The sequence below is a fragment of the Neoarius graeffei genome, chromosome 7 (assembly GCF_027579695.1).
Source record: "Neoarius graeffei isolate fNeoGra1 chromosome 7, fNeoGra1.pri, whole genome shotgun sequence".
NCBI lineage: Eukaryota > Metazoa > Chordata > Actinopteri > Siluriformes > Ariidae > Neoarius > Neoarius graeffei.
Window position 1 is genome coordinate 64,979,388 of NC_083575.1, and position 21,138 is coordinate 65,000,525.

The following is a 21,138-nucleotide window of genomic DNA, read 5'->3' on the forward strand; positions in this document are numbered from 1 at the left end:
ACTCGCTTTCGCTGTGAACACTGTCGTTATCGCTATCCATGCTGTAAAATTAATGCTATTTTACTGAGAAATGCTGGCAAAAATTTATAAGATTTTTGATAATCTTATAAATAAATCTTATAAAAAAAGATAAATGTTGACAATGTTTGTTGTTGTTGTGAACGAGCGAGTCGCCAGAGGTCCATAACTGGGGTCCGTAACTAGGGTCCGTACCATAGGATATGGACCTGCTCGCCAGCCAATCAGAGCGCAGGATTTGATGGAAACCGTATAGTGAAAAAAATAAATATATGTTATTTACCAGCTGGGAGGTCCGTATCATGAAATACCGTGACTGGGGTCTTGAAAGTACTGAGCGAGGCCCTCTGGGCCGAGGTCAGTATTCAAGGCCGAGGTCATGGTATTTCACCATACGGACCGACCTTAAGCTGGTAAATAATATATTAATTTTTTTCTTTACCAAACGCTAACAGAAAACGAGAGCACTCGAAAGGGAAAACCAAGCCGAGCCGAGCCGCCATTTTGAATCCTCATTCACAGCTGTAATGCAAATTGCTTCCTCCTTGGTATACAAGTGCACTTCCATGGCAGGAAAAAAAACTACATTTTGCCGCCTATGTAGTCCCCTATTTATAAAAAATTGAGTCATTCAGGATTCAGCCGTGTTTTTGCTCGGCGTTAGCAACAGTTACAGGTTTTTAGCTTTCTCCTGAAATGTTTTCTTTTATTTATTTTTCCTCAGGATAGTAAAACTCGCTTTTGCTGTGAAGACTGTCGTTATCGCTATCCATGCTGTAAAATTAATGCTATTATGCTGAAAAATGCTGGCAAAAATTTATAAGATTTTTGATAAAAATCTTATAAATAAATCTTATAAAAAAGATAAATGTTGACAAAAATTGCTACTATGTTTGTTGTTGCTGTGAACGAGCGAGTCGCCAGAGGTCCGTAACTGGGGTCCATACCATAGGATACAGACCCGCTCGCCAGCCAATCAGAGCGCAGGATTTAATGGAAACCGGACCACGAAAAAAATAAAGAGATTTATGTCACGGTTTTGGTTCTCCATGTCCTGAATGTAGCTCATATGAAAAATATGAGTGGTGTAACACCTGTGTCCATATAATATATAGATTTAGAATATAGATATTTTATAGCCTTATGGTGAGAGAAGCAGTTTTGGGACCAAAAGGTTGCCGGGCCGATTCCCTGGACCAGCAGGAATGGCTGAAGTCCTCTTGAGCAAAGTACCTAACCCCCATCTGCTGCTCTGGGTATGTTGTATGTTGCTCTGGAAAAGAGCGTCTGTTAAATGCCTGTAATGAAATGTAATATATAGACTGATACTATGTTTGTAATATTTGGGGGTTTAAAACTAGCCCTGTACTGCTCCATCCACTTTTGCACTGCTACACCTATGCAAGTGCAAGTGTGTTCATTTTTGGCCATCAAAATAGCAAATGGTTGAAAAAAAAAGAAAGAAAAGAAAAATTAAGTTTATACCTAACTAGCTTCGCAGTATGCCACAGTTATACCTCCAAGATTTGTGCCTGCATGAAAATAGAGCATCCAATCAGTGCTAGATTTCCTGGAATCAATTCCAAGTTTCAGATGAAGCTGGTAATTAACTTTATCTAACACTGCAGACATGTGAGAAAGTGGGATTTACTGACTTCCTTCTTTGAACAAGGTGAGTGCAGTTAATTAGATTGGCTCGTCTCAATTTCTAGAAAGTTTTACCAAACCTAACATTTATTGCAGAACTCATGAAGCCTGGGACTTGTTGAAATTAATCAGCCTAACAATAGAATTTTGTGTCAAACAATCTCTAATATTTAAGAACTAAGGAGCTTTATTAGTTTCTCAGCGCTGGGATTCAGAGCTGGTGGTGGGTGGATGGGGAAGAAGCCAACTTTAGCTTTAGTTGATTAGACTTTTGGCTTCTTTCATGGCTTTGTATTGATGGGAAGTGAAATGCTCCATATAATTACATACAAAATCGGCTCTTCACCTCAGAGCAGCAAATTCATCTTCACTTCTGCTGACGTTGAGTTGCGCCCAGAGGCTCATTACATGAGTCTGTGTGTGTGTGTGTGTGTGTGTGTGTGAGAGAGAGAGAGAAATGGAATGGGCAGAAAGACACAAGTAGAGAAGGAGGGCAGAAATGAGTTGAGACTTCCATCCCCACCCTGGTTGTAATGTCCTCTTCTCCTCACTCTCAATCACCTCTTACTTCATTGGCTGAGTGTGTGGTCACTTTATCTTATACTGCAGGATGGAGAGGACCTTTTAGATGAAGGAAGAGTGATGGGCAGTTTCTAGCACAGTGGGCCAGAATTTACACACAGTGAATGTCACTTTTGACCAGTAGAGACACCGAATGTGTGTGTGTGTGTGTGTGTGTGTGTGTGTGAGAGAGAAAGAAAAGAGAAAATATGAGTGTATTTGTGTGTGTATATGAGAGTGATACCAAAAGCACTGTTGCTTCTCTGGCAATCATTGCTCTTTAGGAAGAGTGCTGAAGATTTATAGGCTGCAAGAGGGTTATAGTAACTCAACAATTATTGCAGGCACTGAAATTAAACTGACAATTTGTAATCTTAATCGCCTTAGTGCTGTTCCCATCAGGAGCCGAATAATCAGACTGGGCGCAGGCCCAGAGGAAATCAATTCACAGCTTCTATCTGCAGCCAACCCTGACATCTCTCTTTCACTCTCTAACCTCCAGACCCTGCCCCAACCTGTCTTCGGTCTCTTTATGTCTCATTTTGTCCTTCTGTTCTTCCCAGTATTCCCAGTTATCCAAATTTGGCTGGATGTTATGAAGGGGTTTTTCCTTCACCAAGAATTCTGCATAAACTGACTAAACCACACTAATTTCTGCTTTCATCAAGTTTGTTACTATAACATCTTGCTTATGTTCAAACAGTGGGCGGCACGGTGGTGTAGTGGTTAGCGCTGTCACCTCACAGCAAGAAGGTCCGGGTTCGAGCCCCGTGGCCGACGAGGGCCTTTCTGTGCGGAGTTTTTATGTTCTCCCCGTGTTCGCGTGGGTTTCCTCTGGGTGCTCCGGTTTCCCCCACAGTCCAAAGACATGCAGGTTAAGTTAACTGGTGACTCTAAATTGACCGTAGGTGTGAATGTGAGTGTGAATGGTTGTCTGTGTCTATGTGTCAGCCCTGTGATGACCTGGCGACTTGTCCAGGGTGTACCCCGCCTTTCGCCTGTAGTCAGCTGGGATAGGCTCCAGCTTGCCTGCGACCCTGTAGAACAGGATAAAGCGGCTAGAGATGATGAGATGAGATCTTTTGATACTTTATGCTTGGATTCTCTCAATATCATTTTGTAGGCTAATTTGGTCATCATTATGCCTCCACCACCGTAAGGTGCAGGAGGCATTATGTTTTCGGGTTGTCCGTCTGTCCGTGCGTACGTACGTCCATCCCAAAACCTTGTGAACACGATATCTCAAAGGCTAATGAAAGGAATTTCACTAAAGTTTCACCATTTGTGTGCTTTGGGACAAACATGAACTGCATTTGGGGACAAAGATAAACTGATTAGATTTTGATATCAAAAGGTCTAAGGTCAAGGTCACTGTGAGGTCAAATGTCTGTCCGAAAACCTTGTGAACACAATATCTCCAAGGCTGATACAAGTAATTTCACCAGGTCAAGATTACTGTGAGGTCAAATGTCCATCCCCAGATCACAACTTAATAAGGCGTGTAGTCTACTGGGCGGAGGCATCCCCATCGACGCCGTTGGCGTCAAGTTCCATCTAGTTTTTCCTTGTTATGCCTTGGAAATTTATACCGGATCATTCTGAATCCTTATTGTTGTCACAGGCTTTACATGGTTCTCTATGAACCTTATGAAACCTTGAGGCTTCAGTGATTTGAGCAGCAATTGGTCCCTCTCACTGTTTCCAGGGACTGGTACAGCCTTGACCAAAATTGTCAATTTCACATACCAGATTGTGGCACCTGCGGCTCTCTAAAAATGAGTGACGTGTAACGGCTCGGCCAACATCACAAAGGAGTTGCCACTTTTACAAATACTATCAGAAAGGTCAGTTTTTCCTGCTTTTGATTCTATATTTTACTCTTTCATTTAAGTGAGCCACAAGCAGTTGCCACATGCTGATCATCCAGAGGATAGCAGCCAACTTGCAGCTGTTCAACTGCAGTGAGGCAGAGCAGGAGACTTCAAACCTCTCCATCTTCAGAATGAGATTAGCCTCAGTGAGCCCAATGCATTTGAACTGTTCTCACCTTTGATTTTAAAGTTGTGCATTTGTTCTGGTAGTCAAAATTACCATGCACAAGACAGTTAGAGAGACTAAAAACAGCTATGGATGTGTGAGGATATATATATATATATATATATATATATATATATATATATATATATATATATATATATATAAACTTACAAAAATTCCAAACTCACAAAGAGCATATTTAACAGGCACAGTGCACAGTAACATTTTATCTTAAAGGGCTGTAGGGCATGCTATTTGTGAAAGTAATTCATTTTATGACATATCCAACAGAGCTGGTAATTGCAAACGTTTTCCCCCTGGCATGCGAAAAGAGGTAAGTCGGGTTGGAGAGCCATGTGCTCTTTTGACCCACAGTTATAATATAGCAAATGATTACCTTTTCTGTGCAAGCAGTGGACCAATTTTTCATCCACAGGTAGTATATTAACACACACACACAGAGTCCCATACATAGCATGGAAGATTTCTATGACGTGAATAGAACTGGAAGCAGTAGCCATGTCTTGCAAGACACACTTCTAGTTATGTACAGTCTGGTACTATTCATTAAGAAAAGTGTCGAAAAATCAACTGCTTTACATTGCATTAATGGCATTTAGCGGACGTTCTTATCCCAAGCAACATACAACTTACCCAGAGCAGCCTGGGGTTAGGTGCCTTGCTCAAGGACACTTCAGCCATTCCTGCTGGTCTAGTGAATTGAACCAGTGACCTTTTGGTCCCAGAGCTGCTTCACTAACTTTTAGGCCATGGCTTTACAGGAAGTGTTCTTTTGACTTATAGTGAAAATGACCAACCTCTGATTTCCTGTAGGCCATCAGCAAACACGCAAAAGATTCTTGTCCACTTGCCCTGAACTGCTTTCAACAAAACTCTTTAACAACTATAAAAGACAGGATGCCATCTAAAAATGCATACAATAGACATTGCAATTCATAACACAATTTCCCAATTTACTCATTTATTAATTCATAATGCTGGTTAATTAGCTCATCCAGCTGATAGGTGATGAGCTTATGTCATCATGTGTTGTCTGTCATCCTTCCGGCATCGTCCACATTTCACAAAAATCGCTTCTTCTCTCTCAATTCTTCACTGATTTTTATTCTTTTTGGCAGGACGGTAGGAGTACCTAGGGTGCATATAACTTCTACCCAGATTTGTTTAATTACAATTATTAATGAAGACATGGTGTAATTAAGCCCTAACGAGCAGTTTCCACACAAATCGCTTCTTCTCCCTCAATTCTCCACAGATTTTGATTCTTTCTGGCATGAAGGTAGGAGTACCTAGGGTGCATATAACTTCTACCCAGATTTGTTTAATTACAATTATTAATGAAGTTATGGACTAATTAAGCCTTAATGAGCAGTTGAACAAAAATTGCTTCTTCTCAGTCAATTCCTCGCCGTTTTGGATTCTTTGGCAAATAGGTCAGTATTCCTAGGGTGTTTATAGCTTTTATATATATATATATATATATATATATATATATATATATATATATAGTGCTCAGTGTAAATGAGTACACGCCCTTTGAAAAGTAGCATTTTAAACAATATCTTAATGAACACAAACGATTTCCAAAATGTTGACAAGACAAAGTTTAATATAACATCTGTTTAACTTATAATGGGAAAAAGTAAGGTTAATAATATAACTTAGATTACACATTTTTCAGTTTTACTCAAATTAGGGTGGTGCAAAAATGAGTACACCCCACAACAAAAACTACTACATCTAGTACTTTGTATGGCCTCCATGATTTTTAATGACAGCACCAAGTCTTCTAGGCATGGAATGAACAAGTTGGTGACATTTTGCAACATCAATCTTTTTCCATTCTTCAACAATGACCTCTTTTAGTGACTGGATGCTGGATGGAGTCTGGATGGAGATAACTTTCATGTTATAAGTTAAACAGATGTTATGTTAAACTTTGTCTTGTCAACATTTTGGAAATTGTTTGTGTTCATTGAGATATTGTTTAAAATGTTACTTTTCAAAGGGGGCATACTCATTTACCCTGAGCACTGTATGTGTGTGTGTGTATATATATATATATATATATATATATATATATATATATATATATATATATATATACACACACAGTGGCATGCAAAAGTTTGGGCACCCTTACTGAAAATGTCTGTTATTGTGAATAGTTAAGTGAGCAGAAGATGAACTGATCACCTAAAGGTAAAGATGACACATTTCTTTTCAGCATTTTCTGCAAGATTTGTGTATTATTTTTGTTTTGTACAATTGGAGAGTGAAAAAAGAAAAGGAACATCATGTGAAAGTTTGGGCACCCCAATACATTTGAGTTCTCCAGTAACTTTTACCAAGGTTCCAGACCTTAATTAGCTTATTGAGCTATAGCTTGTTCAAATTCTTCATTAGGAAAGGTCAGATGATGCAGATTTCAAAGCTGTATAAATTCTCTGACTCCTCAAACTTGTCCCTAAAATCAACAGCCATGGGCTCCTCTAAGCAACTCCCTCACATTCTGAATAATAAAATAATTGATACTCACAAAGCAGGAGAAGGCTACAAGAACGTAGCAAAGTGTTTTCAGGTAGCTGTTTCCTCAGATTGTAATGTTATTAAGAAATGGCAGTTAACAGAAACAGTGGTGATCAAGGTGAGGTCTGGAAGATGAAGAAAACTTTCTGAAAGAACTGCTCGTTGGATTGCTAGAAAGGCAAATAAAAACCCCTGTTTGACTGCAAAAGACCTTCAGAAAGATTTAGCAGACCCTGGAGTGGTGGTGCACTGTTCTACTATGCAGCGACACCTGAACAAATATGACCTTCATGGAAGAGTCATCAGAAGAAAACCTTTCCTAGCCACAAAATTCAGCATCTGAATTTTGCAAATGAACATCTAAATAAGCCTGATGCATTTTGGAAACAAGTCCTGTGGACTGATGAAATAAAAATAGAACTTCTTAGCCACAATGTGCAAAGGTATGTTTGGAGAAAAAAGGGTGCCAAATTCCAGGAAAAGAAAACCTCTCCAACTCTGAAGCATGGGTGTAGATTGATCATGCTTTGGGGTTGTGTTGCAGCCAGTGGCACAGGGCACATTTCATTGGTCGAGGGAAGCATGGATTCGAATAAATACCAGCAAATTCTGAAAGCAAACATCACACCATCTGTAAAAAAGTTGAAGTTAAAAAGAGGATGAGTCCTGCAATAAGATGATGATCCAAAACACACCTCAAAATCTACAATGGAATACCTCAAGAGGCACAAGCTGAAGGTTTTGCCATGGCCCTCACAGTCCCCTGACCTAAACATCATTGAAAATCTGTGGATAGATCTCAAAAGAGCAGTGCATGCAAGACAGCCCAAGAAACTTGCAGAACTGGAAGCCTTTTGCAAGGACGAATGTGTGAAAATCCTCCAGGTAAGAACTGAAAGATTATTAACTGGCTACAAAAAGTGTTTACAAGCTGTGATACTTGCCAAAGGGGGTGTTACTAGGTACTAACCATGCCGGGTGCCCAAACTTTTGCTTCAGGCCCTTTTCCTTTTTTGTCATTTTGAAAATATCTCATCTCATTATCTCTAGCCACTTTATCCTGTTCTACAGGGTCGCAGGCAAGCTGGAGCCTATCCCAGCTGACTATGGGCAAAAGGTGGGGTACACCCTGGACAAGTCGCCAGGTCATCACAGGGCTGACACATAGACACCCATTCACACCTACGGTCAATTTAGAGTCACCTAACCAGTTAACCTAACCTGCATGTCTTTGGACTGTGGGGGAAACCGGAGCACCCAGAGGAAACCCACGTGGGCACAGGGAGAACATGCAAACTCCGCACAGAAAGGCCCTCGTCAGCCACAGGGCTCGAACCCAGACCTTCTTAATGTGAGGCGACAGCACTAACCACTACACCACCGTGCCGCCATTTTGAAAATATAAAAGATGAAAATAAAAAATTGTTTTTGCTTAAAATATAAAGGGAATGAGTCATCTTTAACTTTATGCCTTTTGGAGATCATTTCATCTTCAACTTGCTTAACTGTTCACAGTAACAGCAATTTTGACCAGGAGTGCCCAAACATTTGCATACTACTATATGTATAGCTTGTATATACGGTAGTGTTTATAGCTTGCAACATTTATTGTGCAAGGTGGTTGACTTTAGATCATTCCTTCTGGACTAGATGGGGCCGGAGTGAGCTACACCATCATTGACAGTCTTATTATTATTCTAAGTATGGGCGCTGTGTGAGACGGCTGCCTGTCCAGTAGCTTTGTAGTTTTTAGCTCTTTAAACCTCTTTTTTCCACCTTTTTTTACTTTTCTGCTCTTCTTACAAAGACATAGTGTGTTTTACTATATAACATGGACATATTTAACTTTAACACGTAACCAGGAGCCAGTTTTCTCTCTTATTCGAGAGAGGAACTGCTGGCCCTGAAAACAATGGGATGAGCCAGGATACGACACCCCATCCCGGCCGAGCTGAGGAGGAAACCCAGGGGCTGCAAGGCTGGAGCTAAGCTAAAGGCTAGTCTAGCGGACAACCGGCGGCACTACAAACCATCCATTCCCTCTGTTATCATGGGGAATGTGAACTCGCTGCCGAATAAAGTCGACGAGCTTTCTGCTCTGAACAACCAGTGGATTTACCGGGAGAGCAGCTTATTTATCTTTACGGAGACATGGCTAACACACCTTGTACCGGATGCTAATGTGGACCTGCGGGGATTCACTGCTGTGAGAGCCGACAGAGACACTAACACATGCGGGAAAAGCAAAGGTGGGGGACTCATCATTTATGTTAACAACTGCTGGTGTAACCCGGGACATATCTCCATAAAGACAGTTTTATGTTGCCTGGACTTGGAGCTGCTAGCCATTAGCCTGCGGCCATATTATCTGCCAAGGGAGTTCAGTCACGTGGTCACCATCTGTGTTTACATCCCTCCGAGGGCAGATGCAGCCGCTCTGCTGCATGTGAGAGGATTCACTCTGTCACAGCAAGGCTGCAGACAGCACCCTGAGGCATTTATCATAATTTCTGGGGACTTTAAGCATGCTACTTTGGACTCTACTTCTCCTACTAGGAAAGTCTGACCACAACTTGGTTCTTCTACAGCCGAAGTACACCCCCCTGGTTCAAAGGCAGCCTGCAACAACTAGCTCCATCAGGAGGTGGTCCCCTGAAATGGAAGATGCCCTCAGGGACTGTTATGACATCACGGACTGGGATGTACTGCTTAAGGCCTCTGCATGCTCTTGCGACAAGGCTTTCGCAGATAGCTTTTCGTAGACAGTTGTAATTTATCGTTGAGTGGGGAGTAATAGGCGTGCGCGATCTTATTCACCGTCACAATGCAAGGGGGCGCGAAGTCACGAAATCGCTAGGAGTAGTTGGTGGGTGTGGTTAGTGGAGTGTTTATCCTCCGGTTACTTATAATGACTAGAACTGGAGTCGTATAGATGTACATACTTCCTCACTTCCTCGATCAACCGCTCTTCGTGCTGCTCCATCTTCGCTCGTGTTTTTAAAAATGGCGGTCATGAAAACAAAACAAACCGGGAAAGTAGGGAAGCGGAAGTGCGTGTACAGCGGATGTAGAGTGGACCAATCAGAGCCCTCTTGTCTGCGACGCTGTCTGCGAGGCTTCTGCGGTGGTCACAATTTTTGGGAGGTGCGCGCAGAGCATCTGCGAAGGTCGGGGGGCTACGCAGATGCTGTCTGCGACGCCATCTGCGAGGACTGGGTTGTCAGCATAAATTGGCCTTTAGCCCACACTGTGAGGACATAGAGGGGCTGACACACTGTCTGACGGATTACCTTAACTTCTGTGCAGACGTGGTCTCCCCCGCTAAGACTGTACGGTGTTACCCTAATAACAAGCCATGGGTAACACACGAAGTCAAAGCTGTCCTCAACAGGAAGAAGGCTGCCTTCAGGAGCAGGGATAGGGAGGCAATGAAAGCAGCACAGCAGGAGGTAAAACGCTGCGTGAGGGAAGCTAAGGACAGCTACAGGAGAAAGGTGGAGCAGAAGCTGAAGGAGAACAGCATGAGGGAGGTCTGAGAAGGTGTGAAAACCATCACAGGCCACAATACAAAGACCAGAGTTATTGAGGGGACAGTGGAGAGGGCGAACGAGTTGAATGACTTTTTCAATCGGTTCAACTAGCCCACGTCCCCCCCACCCTCTCCCTCACTGCAGCCGTCTCTCCTTCTTCCCTCAACACACCTCCCCCCAGTCATCACAGCAGCCCCCACCTCAACACAGACTCCTCCATGCATTACCGCAGACCAGGTCAGAGATCAACTGAGGAAGCTTCACCCCAGGAAAGCAGCAGGTCTGGACAAGGTGTGTCCCCGACTACTGAAGACCTGTGCTGCTGAACTGGGTGAACCACTCCAACGCATCTTCAACCTTAGCCTGCAGCTGGGGAGAGTGCCCACCCTCTGGAAGACATCATGTATCATTCCAGTTCCCAAAAAGAATCGGCCCAGCGAGCTGAATGACTTCCGACCGGTGGCACTCACTTCACATCTGATGAAGACGTTGGAGCGGCTCTTCCTCAGCCTCCTCAGACCCCAGGTACAACATGCCCAGGACTGTCTGCAGTTTGCGTACCGGGCAGGTGTCGGTGTGGAAGACGCCATTCTCTACCTGCTACACCAAGCCCACTCACATCTGGATAAGGGAAATGGCACAGTGAGGATCCTCTTCTTGGACTTCTCAAGTGCCTTCAACACCATCCAGCCCCTACTGCTTCAGGACAAACTGAACAGGATGCGAGTGGACCCCTGCCTGGTCACCTGGATCTCCAGCTACCTCACTGACAGGCCGCAGTACATCAGGCTGAAGGACATCACGTCTTACACTGTGATTAGCAGCACCGGAGCACCCCAGGGCACAGTGCTGGCCCCTCTTCTCTTCACCCTGTACACCACGGACTTCTGCTACAACTCGGAGCTGTCACATTCAGAAGTTTGCCGATGACACAGCCATCGTTGGGTGTATCAGTGACGACAGAAAGGAGGAGTATAGGAGCCTGGTGAGGGACTTTGCTGTGTGGTGCAACAGGAACCATCTGCAGCTCAACACCTCGAAGACCAAGGAGCTGGTCATTGACTTTGGGAGGTCCAGACCAAGGTCACGACCAGTTCTGATCGAGGGAGTCGAGGTGGAGACTGTGGATTCCTACAAGTACCTCAGGCTGTGGCTGGACAGCAAGCTGAACTGGACTTGCAACACCAAACACTTATACAGGAAGGGACAAAGCAGGCTATTGAGGTTTTTCACCCACGTGACCAAGTCATGTGAGGCTGCCATTTTGGACGTCACGGCTCGAATCAGTTTGAATGCGAGGAAGGCGACAAACGAAAAACATAAAAGAAAAAGGAGCGAGATGCAGAAAACACCTTCACTATCCAGCGACGTAGGGCATTTACAGGGCGAGCAGAGGGAGAGGTATTTGCAAAAATTGAGGTTAGCAGACTTAGAGAACGACATTTACCTGCTTCCACCAGGATTGTTCACTGACGTACGGAAGTACACGAAGCCCTCGTCTTTACCTGACTCCGGCCCACATGATCTGTATACCTATATCGTTAAAAACCCATCGCCATACACAGGTATTGATCTGAAAACGTATAAGAGTTTGGATGCCTACAAATATTTTGTGTCAGGCTGGGTAACATGCCTACATCAGTGGGTCGTCCCTGGAGCCAGTGGTCGCCATCTTATTACAGCTAAGGTTTGTTCACATTTTCATTTACTTTCGGTCCTCAGGATAAACAAAATGTTATTAAATGTCATTGAAATAACTTCTTAGTCTGTTGAGACATGGCCCGTTATAAGTTTTTCCTTTACTGTATTTACTAGTTTACTGAGCTAGCACGCTCGGGCAGGCTGGCGCTAGCTAGTAAATACAGTAAAGGAAAAACTTGAGACTGAAAGGTTTTAACAGTCATCCAAATGACTGAACGTAAATGTTGCTACAGTAACATACTAGGTACTATGTTGTTGACATTAGCTAGCTTGACGTTCAAAATGGCGGACACCAGGGCGTCACGTGACCCTGTGACGTCAGGTGAAAAACCTCAATACTTCCTTAGGATGCTGCGGTCCTTTAACATCTGCAGGAAACTCCTGTGGATGTTCTATCAGTCTGTGGTCGCCAGTGTCCTGTTTTACACTGTGGTGTGCTGGGGGGGCAGCACATCCAAGAAGGACATATCCAGGCTGGACAAACTGATCAGGCGGGCCGGCTCTGTGGTCAGCATGAAGCTGGACTCTCTGGTGATGGTGGCAGAGAAGAGGTCTATGGACAAACTATTGAACATCATGGACGATGCCAGTCACCCTCTGCACACCATCATCAGCAACCAGAGGAGCCTGTTCAGTGACAGAATGCTCCTTCCCAAGTGCAGGACAAACAGACTTAAAAATTTCTTTGTCCCTCACGCCATCAGACTGTACAACTCCTCTCTGGGGGGGGGAGGGGTAACAGGAGGACAGAGGATGGGAAGGAGCAGCAGCCTAGCCTAACAATAAGCAATACCGGACAATGTGCAATATAACGTGCAATATAAAGTGCAATATCTCTCCTGCAGCCGCCGCCCCCTTCTCCCCACCTTTCCCCCCTCCTTTCCCCCCTCCCCCTTCCTCTCTTCCCCATATCTTATTCTTTTTATATTTGTATATGTAAATACTTAATTTATTTTAATTTATCTAGAAGTTTTCCTCTATTTCTTTTCTCTGTTTATCTGTAATGATGATGCTGGAATCTTAATTTCCCTGAGGGAACCTGCCCAAAGGGATCAATAATTTTTATCTAATCTAATCTAATCTAATCTAACTATTATTATTATTATTATTATTATTATTATTATTGTCACTCTCTACACTCTAATTCTGACCAAAGTAGGATAAATTATATAAATTATTGTTTCTAATAATTTTTACCATTTTCTAACATTTCAAAGAATGTTGAAGTATTTGATTTGACAGTAGTCAAATGAACCTTATTGCTACTTTTTTAAACATGATGGGTGACTAATGCTTATTCATGGCTAAATTATTGTATATAGAATATATAGCTTGCAACATTTATTGCGCAAGGTGACCCACTTTAGATCGTTCCTTCTGGACTAGACGGGGCCGGAGTGAGCTAAAGCATCATTGACGGTCTCGTTTGGGTATATTCCCTAGCAAACTCTGGATTCTTCCAGAATCAGGTGAGTTTATATTGAGATCACATGACACTTTAACTGCTCACAGATGAACTCCATCCAACTAAATATGGGTCTTTTGATGCAAACTAATTGCACCAGAAATACAATTTGCGGTTTCGGTCCAGCAAGGGTGAATATTTATGCAATTACAACTTTTATGTTATTTTTTGGAAGAAATTATGTATAATTTTTCAGAATTATGCAGTGGGTGGAGTTAGGCTCAGAGCTGAGGTGAAGGTACTGTACACTTTAATCATGGTTGCTTCTACTCTTGTGTGTAAACTATAAGTAAGATCCCTGTGACAGAGCATGTTTTCTGAAAACAAACAATATTTTCAAAAAAGAATGACTGTAATAGAAGCACACAGAGAGACTGAAATGCCTCTTGAAAAAAAAGGCTCTGATAAATGCTGTTAATTTTTAATAGAGACCATGCTTATTCCCAAGAAAGTGTAACTACTGTAGTTACAACTAATGAGCCAAACCGAAACTACACCCACACACTAGCAACAGGTAACATTGCACCTTGACATTGTAGCTCAATGACAATATTCTCAGCCTTAACTACCTCACCTCACAATCAAAATAACTAACTGAAATTCTGAGCAGCACAAAAGCAAGTGGCAAGCAGATTCACTGTGTATCCTGATTCTTGGCCAGAACTTCCTCTCATCTGTCTCTGTGTTAGCGACTGGCTGCCCTTTCCACTGGCCCACACTTATGCTTTTATATGCAGCTGCCGGGAGAAAAATGAAAGACGATGAAGCCTATCTTTACAAGGTCAGGTGTTTTTTTTTCCTCTTTGGATGTATTTTTACCTCATCTCAGGCTAAAAGAATGAGAGCCAGGCATGTGATACTGAGCCTAAGCGATGCTGTGAGCACCACAGGGGCCCAGATCAGCTATGACAAGGTTACACAACGTACGACGACCTCCACTACCTCCACTTAATCAGCAGCTTCCTACCAGACTCGACTGCCCCTGGGAGACCTGAGGAGGCAAACTTCATGTTTTCCCAGCCAAACGCACCCACATCCCTGCAGGTAGCAGAAACTCGAGAGCAAAGTATAGTTTCTGCCAAGAAAAGTTAACAGGGCTAATTACCAGCAGGGACTAAAGGTAGAGGAGGCGAGAGTGAGCAAGACAGAGTGAGAGAGAAATTGCACACGAGAGAGAGAGAGAGAGAGAGAGAGAGAGAGAGTCATTGAGTACAAGGAAGGAAAGAGAGACGGGTGGGTGCTGGGTTATTTTTAACACTGCGATTTTTAAACTCTAAGATGACAGAGAGAGGGGGCCAGTAGGCAACTGCCTCACCATTGCAGCTTCTGCCACTGACTGCATTTTATCAAACACCTCCCACTCATTATCCCCTCATCTACTACTCTCTTCTCCGAGGAGCTAGTTGCTGACAAGTCTTCTTCTCCATCATTCTCTCACTCTGTCACCCCGTCTTGCTCCCTATCTAGCTGCTGCTCCATCTTTCCCACCTTTGTTTGCTGTCTTTCCCTGACGTTTCGGCTCCTTTCATATACTTTCACACCCTCTCTGTGTTTCTTCCTCTTCTATCCTCAATCCTTCCATCTTCTATTTAGAGCTGAGTGTTTCTATGCATACTCCAAAGACAAAGACCCTCCACTGACAATTTTATGATTCCTTTTCTCTGATCCCTTTCCCCTGCTTGCTTTCAAGCTCCCAAAAAGTGTCGAATGAAAGCTCTCCAGATTTTAAAAATAAAATTGCTGGTGGAACAGTTTCTGATATCTATTAGCAACAAGGATGTGAAGCCTGGGAATTGTGAACAGTGTTCTATTCACCTGTACCAATTCCCCTGCCTTAATATCATATGTGCTGACCAAAGAATGAAGTGATAATACCTGCAGAACAGCTTATCCAACTCTCCTCCTGTCCCACTGTGTTTCTTTTCCATAGTCTTCAGAATTCAAACTTGTTCCAGAGGAATGTTTGACAGTTATGTTTCAGCAGCCATTTCTTTACAACTGTCACCAAATTCTCTAATCAGTCAATTAACTTGCTTCATTAATTAATACTATATTCAGATATGGTCCTTGTCTATTCCCTGGGCTTTGCCAGAAATCTCCATCTATCAATCTATCCATCATGCATCCATCAACCATTCAACAACCTGTCTATCAATCTATGAAATACTGTCACTGCAATCCACACATTCACAGTGCTAGAAAACTACAGCAATAAAACTTGCCAATCAATCAATAGATAGATAAGACAGCACAATAAACAAGAGTATTTAACATAAAATACTGCTTATAAGGTGAGGTGTAATAATTATTTAAATCATGCCCGCATGCCTTCCACTGAAAATGTAGCTCCCTCTTTATTTCAAATCAGGACAGACTACAAGGGATTTAGAAAAATGCTTCTTTTAAATATGCTCTTAGGCAAGTAGCTAATGTATTAGCATATTAGCTGTCTCTTCCCTGCTGATTCAATCCAGGGTAAAGAAATCGCTATGACGATTAGGAAGTTCATATTAGTGGAAGAATGCAGGATTGAACTGAAAATGGAAACCTAAGGTACATAATCAGGCAATGCTTCAAAATTGTCATGCCAAGACATCATCATATCGAAACTGTATCAAATCCCAATGTTGTGTATTGTTACACCTGCCAACCATGATAGATAGATAGATAGATAGATAGATAGATAGATAGATAGATAGATAGATAGATAGACTGACTCTCAGAAAATAAAGTACATTATTGTACCTTACAATGGCTTGTTACTGGGGCACTATGCTCTATGGTACTTATTTGTACCCTTTATATATTATTTGGGAACATACATGTACCTTTTTGGCCCTTAAAAGGTAGACATAGTTGCCTTGAGGTCCAATAATGAGCCCTAGGGGGTAGATTAGTGTAGATTGTACCTTGGGGGACAGAAATGGACTCCTACTGTACCCCTGTTTCTGATGGTGTAGAGTGATAGATGAGGGTGAGGAGGGGCTTGGTAGTATGTTAAATATGTTTTATTGCAATTCCCTATTTAACACCCATAACAGATGGATGGATGGATGGATGGATGGATGGATGGATGGATGGATGGATTATGTTTAAGGGAGATAAACCAAGTAGTCTGACAAGTCTGAATTTTGATACAGAAGCTAAACTGTTTTGCAGAGAGAAATTCTGCTACGAGGGACTCTGCCAAATTCCTGAGAGGAAGAGGTGCAAATTCTCATGGTACTGGAGAGAGTGAGATATATTTTTTGTGTCTCTTAGGAAGATAAAGTGTTGATTTGTTCTTTTTCCTGATCCAAGTTTCTGAAGTGTGAGTGTAACCCCTGGATCTAACTCATTAGAAACCCATTTGTTTGAAGCCTTCAGCTATTTGTATAAGCAATAAGGGAAATCTTTTGCTATCAGAGGGAAGGCTCAAATTCAGTCTTGCCAGTGTCGCAAACATTTTTTTTTCATGTTTCACTCACACAAAGAAAGGGTAAATAAATTCATTTTAAAAATGGAACAGATGGGTTGTTTTACTCATTAATCAAAGAGCTGCTTTACACTTGGAATGCTGTTCTCTAAGTGTAATGTATTTTTATTCACACCCAAAATAATTGGCTAAACAAACAAGTGGCAAAAAGATAACACGTAGAAAACACAGTGAAAGCTTCAAGTGTGGATACTATCTTCGCTCTGATCCTTTAAATTGGCACATATGAGTAAGGCATGTTGGCTTTTGGATAGCTGTGAAATTTGTTAAATATCATACACTCCTACAAAATAAAGAATTGCTTGAGGGAACAGTGAAGCTGAACTTAACACTGCTCTTCGCTCAAGACAATATGCTGCAAGACGAAAGCTCAGAATAGCGTGTAACTGAGACACACCACTGTGTGTGTCTCAGCAAACTACACACTGTGTCCTTAAAGGAGAACTGAAGGCAAATTTTTTTTATTATAAAAATTATATTTATCTCATTTTTATTAAATATAGGAATGCATTTTTGATAGCTATTGTGTCACTGCTATAGCAAGTTATGAGTGTTTCAAACATGCTATGTAATATATCAGAACATATGTCAAAGCAATGGCCGTAAACGAGATTTGTTGAGACCTGTGCGAGACATCGTAGGACGGAAGTAAAACGTACAGCAGAAATCAAAGTGACCAACATCTGCCAACGTTGTCAGAAGACGCGTGCGCCCTCTTTCGAATGCTGATGTACTCAAGCCGGAAGTTTTGTTTATTTTGATAGCAATCAGGAAAGTTTGAAAAAAGTAGGCAGTAATCGTCATTTAAACTTGTTTTTGTGCAATATTTCATTTGGAAAAGAGTTTTCAAAATGGCGGCACTGACACCTGGCTGACACTTCACGTTTCGAAGTCTTGCACAAGTCTCGTGAAGATCACGCGGATAAGCGACGCCTGCTGTGGACCAAACGAACTACATTCAACATGGCTAAAAACCGAATAGGCTGATAAGTATAATATTTAATTGCAATTTGTTGCCAATACGAGTCACGATATAAGGTTACTAAAACCGAAAACGCGATTGAATAACACATTAATTAAAAAATAAAGCAAGTTTAAAAATGACTTCAGTTCTCCTTTAACCTTTCAATTGCAATATAGTCTGTTGTTACAGTCGTGCTTGAAAGTTTGTGAACCCTTTATAATTTTCTATATTTCTGCATAAATATGACCTAAAACATCATCAGATTTTCACACAAGTCCTAAAAGTAGATAAAGAGAACCCAGTTAAACAAATGAGACAAAAATATTGTACTTGGTCATTTATTTATTGAGGAAAATGATCCAATATTACATATCTGTGAGTGGCAAAAGTATGTGAACCATTGCTTTCAGTATCTGGTGTGACCCCCTTGTGCAGCAATAACTGCAACTAAACATTTCCGGTAACTGTTGATCAGTCCTGCACACCGGCTTGGAGGAATTTTAGCCCGTTCCTCCGTACAGAACAGCTTCAACTCTGGGATGTTGGTGGGTTTCCTCATATGAACTGCTCGCTTCAGGTCCTTCCACAACATTTCCATTGGATTAAGGTCAGGACTTTGACTTGGCCATTCCAAAACATTAACTTTATTCTTCTTTAACCATTCTTTGGTAGAATGACTTGTGTGCTTAGGGTCGTTGTCTTGCTGCATGACCCACCTTCTCTTGAGATTCAGTTCATGGACAGATGTTCTGACATTTTCCTTTAGAATTCGCTGGTATAATTCAGCATTCATTGTTCCATCAATGATGGCAAGCTGTCCTGGCCCAGATGCAGCAAAACAGGCCCAAACCATGATACTACCACCAACATGTTTCACAGATGGGATAAGGTTCTTATGCTGGAATGCAGTGTTTTCTTTTCTCCAAACATAACGCTTCTCATTTAAGACAAAGAGTTCTATCTTGGTCTCATCCGTCCACAAAACATTTTTCCAATAGCCTTCTGGCTTGTCCACGTGATCTTTAGCAAACTGCAGACGAGCAGCAATGTTATTTTTGGAGAGCAGTGGCTTTCTCCTTGCAACCCTGCCATGCACACCATTGTTGTTCAGTGTTCTCCTGATGGTGGACTCATGAACAATAACATTAGCCAATGTGAGAGAGGCCTTCAGTTGCTTAAAAGTTACCCTGGGGTCCTTTGTGACCTCGCCGACTATTACACACCTTGCTCTTGGAGTGATCTTTGTTGGTCAAGCACTCCTGGGGAGGGTAACAATGGTCTTGAATTTGCTCCATTTGTACACAATCTGTCTGACTGTGGATTGGTGGAGTCCAAACTCTTTAGAGATGGTTTTGTAACCTTTTCCAGCTTGATGAGCATCAACAACGCTTTTTCTGAGATCCTTAGAAATCCCCTTTGTTCGTGCCATGATACACTTCCACAAACATGTGTTGTGAAGATCAGACTTTGATAGATCCCTGTTCTTTAAATAAAACAGGGTGCCCACTCACACCTGATTGTCATCCCATTGATTGAAAACACCTGACTCTAGTTTCACCTTCAAATTAACTGCTAATCCTAGAGGTTCACATACTTTTGCCACTCACAGATATGTAATATTGGATAATTTTCCTCAATAAATAAATGACCAAGTATAATATTTTTGTCTCATTTGTTTAACTGGGTTCTCTTTATCTACTTTTAGAACTTGTGTGAAAATCTGATGATGTTTTAGGTCATATTTCTGCAGAAATATAGAAAATTCTAAAGGGTTCACAAACTTTCAAGTACCACTGTATGTCTGAAGTCTGAATGCAGACAGTAATTTCAGTATTTACTCATCACCATTGATGCGCAACTGAACATGGCCTTGTAATGTACAAATACACTTGCCAGCCACTTTAATAGGAACTTGTTCTTGATTCTAAAATTCCTGTTCTTGGCTGGCAGGATTGGAATCCAAATGTGTCAGATAACGGAATCCAAGGACACATGTTCGCCCGGGGGCATTTTGAGTTATTGACATTCAGAAAGTACAGTTTCTAAGCTTTCCAATGATGCCTTCCATGTGGAGATCTGACAATATTTGAAGAATGTGTGGCCTTTTGAAAGTGTATACCTCTTAAAACAGAAAAGGGCGAAAATCGCCCTCAAAGTTTTCCATCTCAGTTACTCTGGGTGCAGGGCGGGCACATAATGGTGATCATCTGCATGACATTAAGGAAAACCCTACCCCCTACTAGCTAGCACGATGCTACTTTCATGTAAACAAAGATCACCACGTCAATTTTCCTTCCATGCAAAGTATGCCCAAAACAATTATGAAGTACAAAAATAAGTCCTAAAGTATACTTTAACGTTTTGTGGTTGAAAAATTACTCACACCATTAGAAAGATAGCACGATGATGACACAACTAACACAACGCTAGTTTCATGTAACCAAACCACAACACTCTGTTACATGCAAAAATAACAAAATACTCACACCGTAAGAAAGAAAGATAGCATGATGATGACACAACTAACACAATGCTAGTTTCATGTAACCAAACCACAACACTCTCCGTTACATGCAAAAATAACCACACAACCTTAGATTAATAAACTTACCCCATCAGAAAGAGAAACGTTGCATTGCACACACCAATGCCTCCGATGGAATGTAGTCCTAGAACACTTCCTTTTGGTTGCGTTTTTTTTTGCTAGAAATGGTTATCTCCGATGTAACTACCGTGCGTCTGTTTGCTTCGCGGTGTTTCAGCTCCTCTGCGCTCTGTTTAGCTTGCTCATTCCATAGTGAAATTACATGCCTGTATGCAGCTTAAGTAGCCAGGAGCTCAGCTCGTATCATACAGCTGATTCGCGAAAAACAAACAAAAGACTTAAATCATCATGTGAATGGCCCATATGGTAATTTACCCACACCCCCCAGCAGGCTACAGTCCTGACAAAAACGAGACAATTTGCAACAAAAAATGTATGCTTTTCCAACAAAACAATCTATTATCTGAAATACTGATTGCATGCTTCAAGATCTCAACTTGCACATGATGGAAAAAAACGAAAATCACAAATTTCGAAAAAAAAAATGCTTCTTTTGCGATTATCTCCGATTCGTTTTGGCCAACATGCGTCCCTGGATTCGGAGAGGTGTCACAAATGTGGTCTTCTGCTCTTGCATGCTGAGAT

General features: G+C 41.9%; 1 protein-coding gene across 1 annotated transcript in view; it reads right to left on the reverse strand.

Moving 5' to 3' along the window:
• dntt (deoxynucleotidyltransferase, terminal) overlaps positions 1 to 21,138 on the reverse strand; it is a 350,223-nt gene that overhangs the window by 117,699 nt on the left and 211,386 nt on the right. The gene's annotated exons all lie outside the window — the stretch shown is intronic.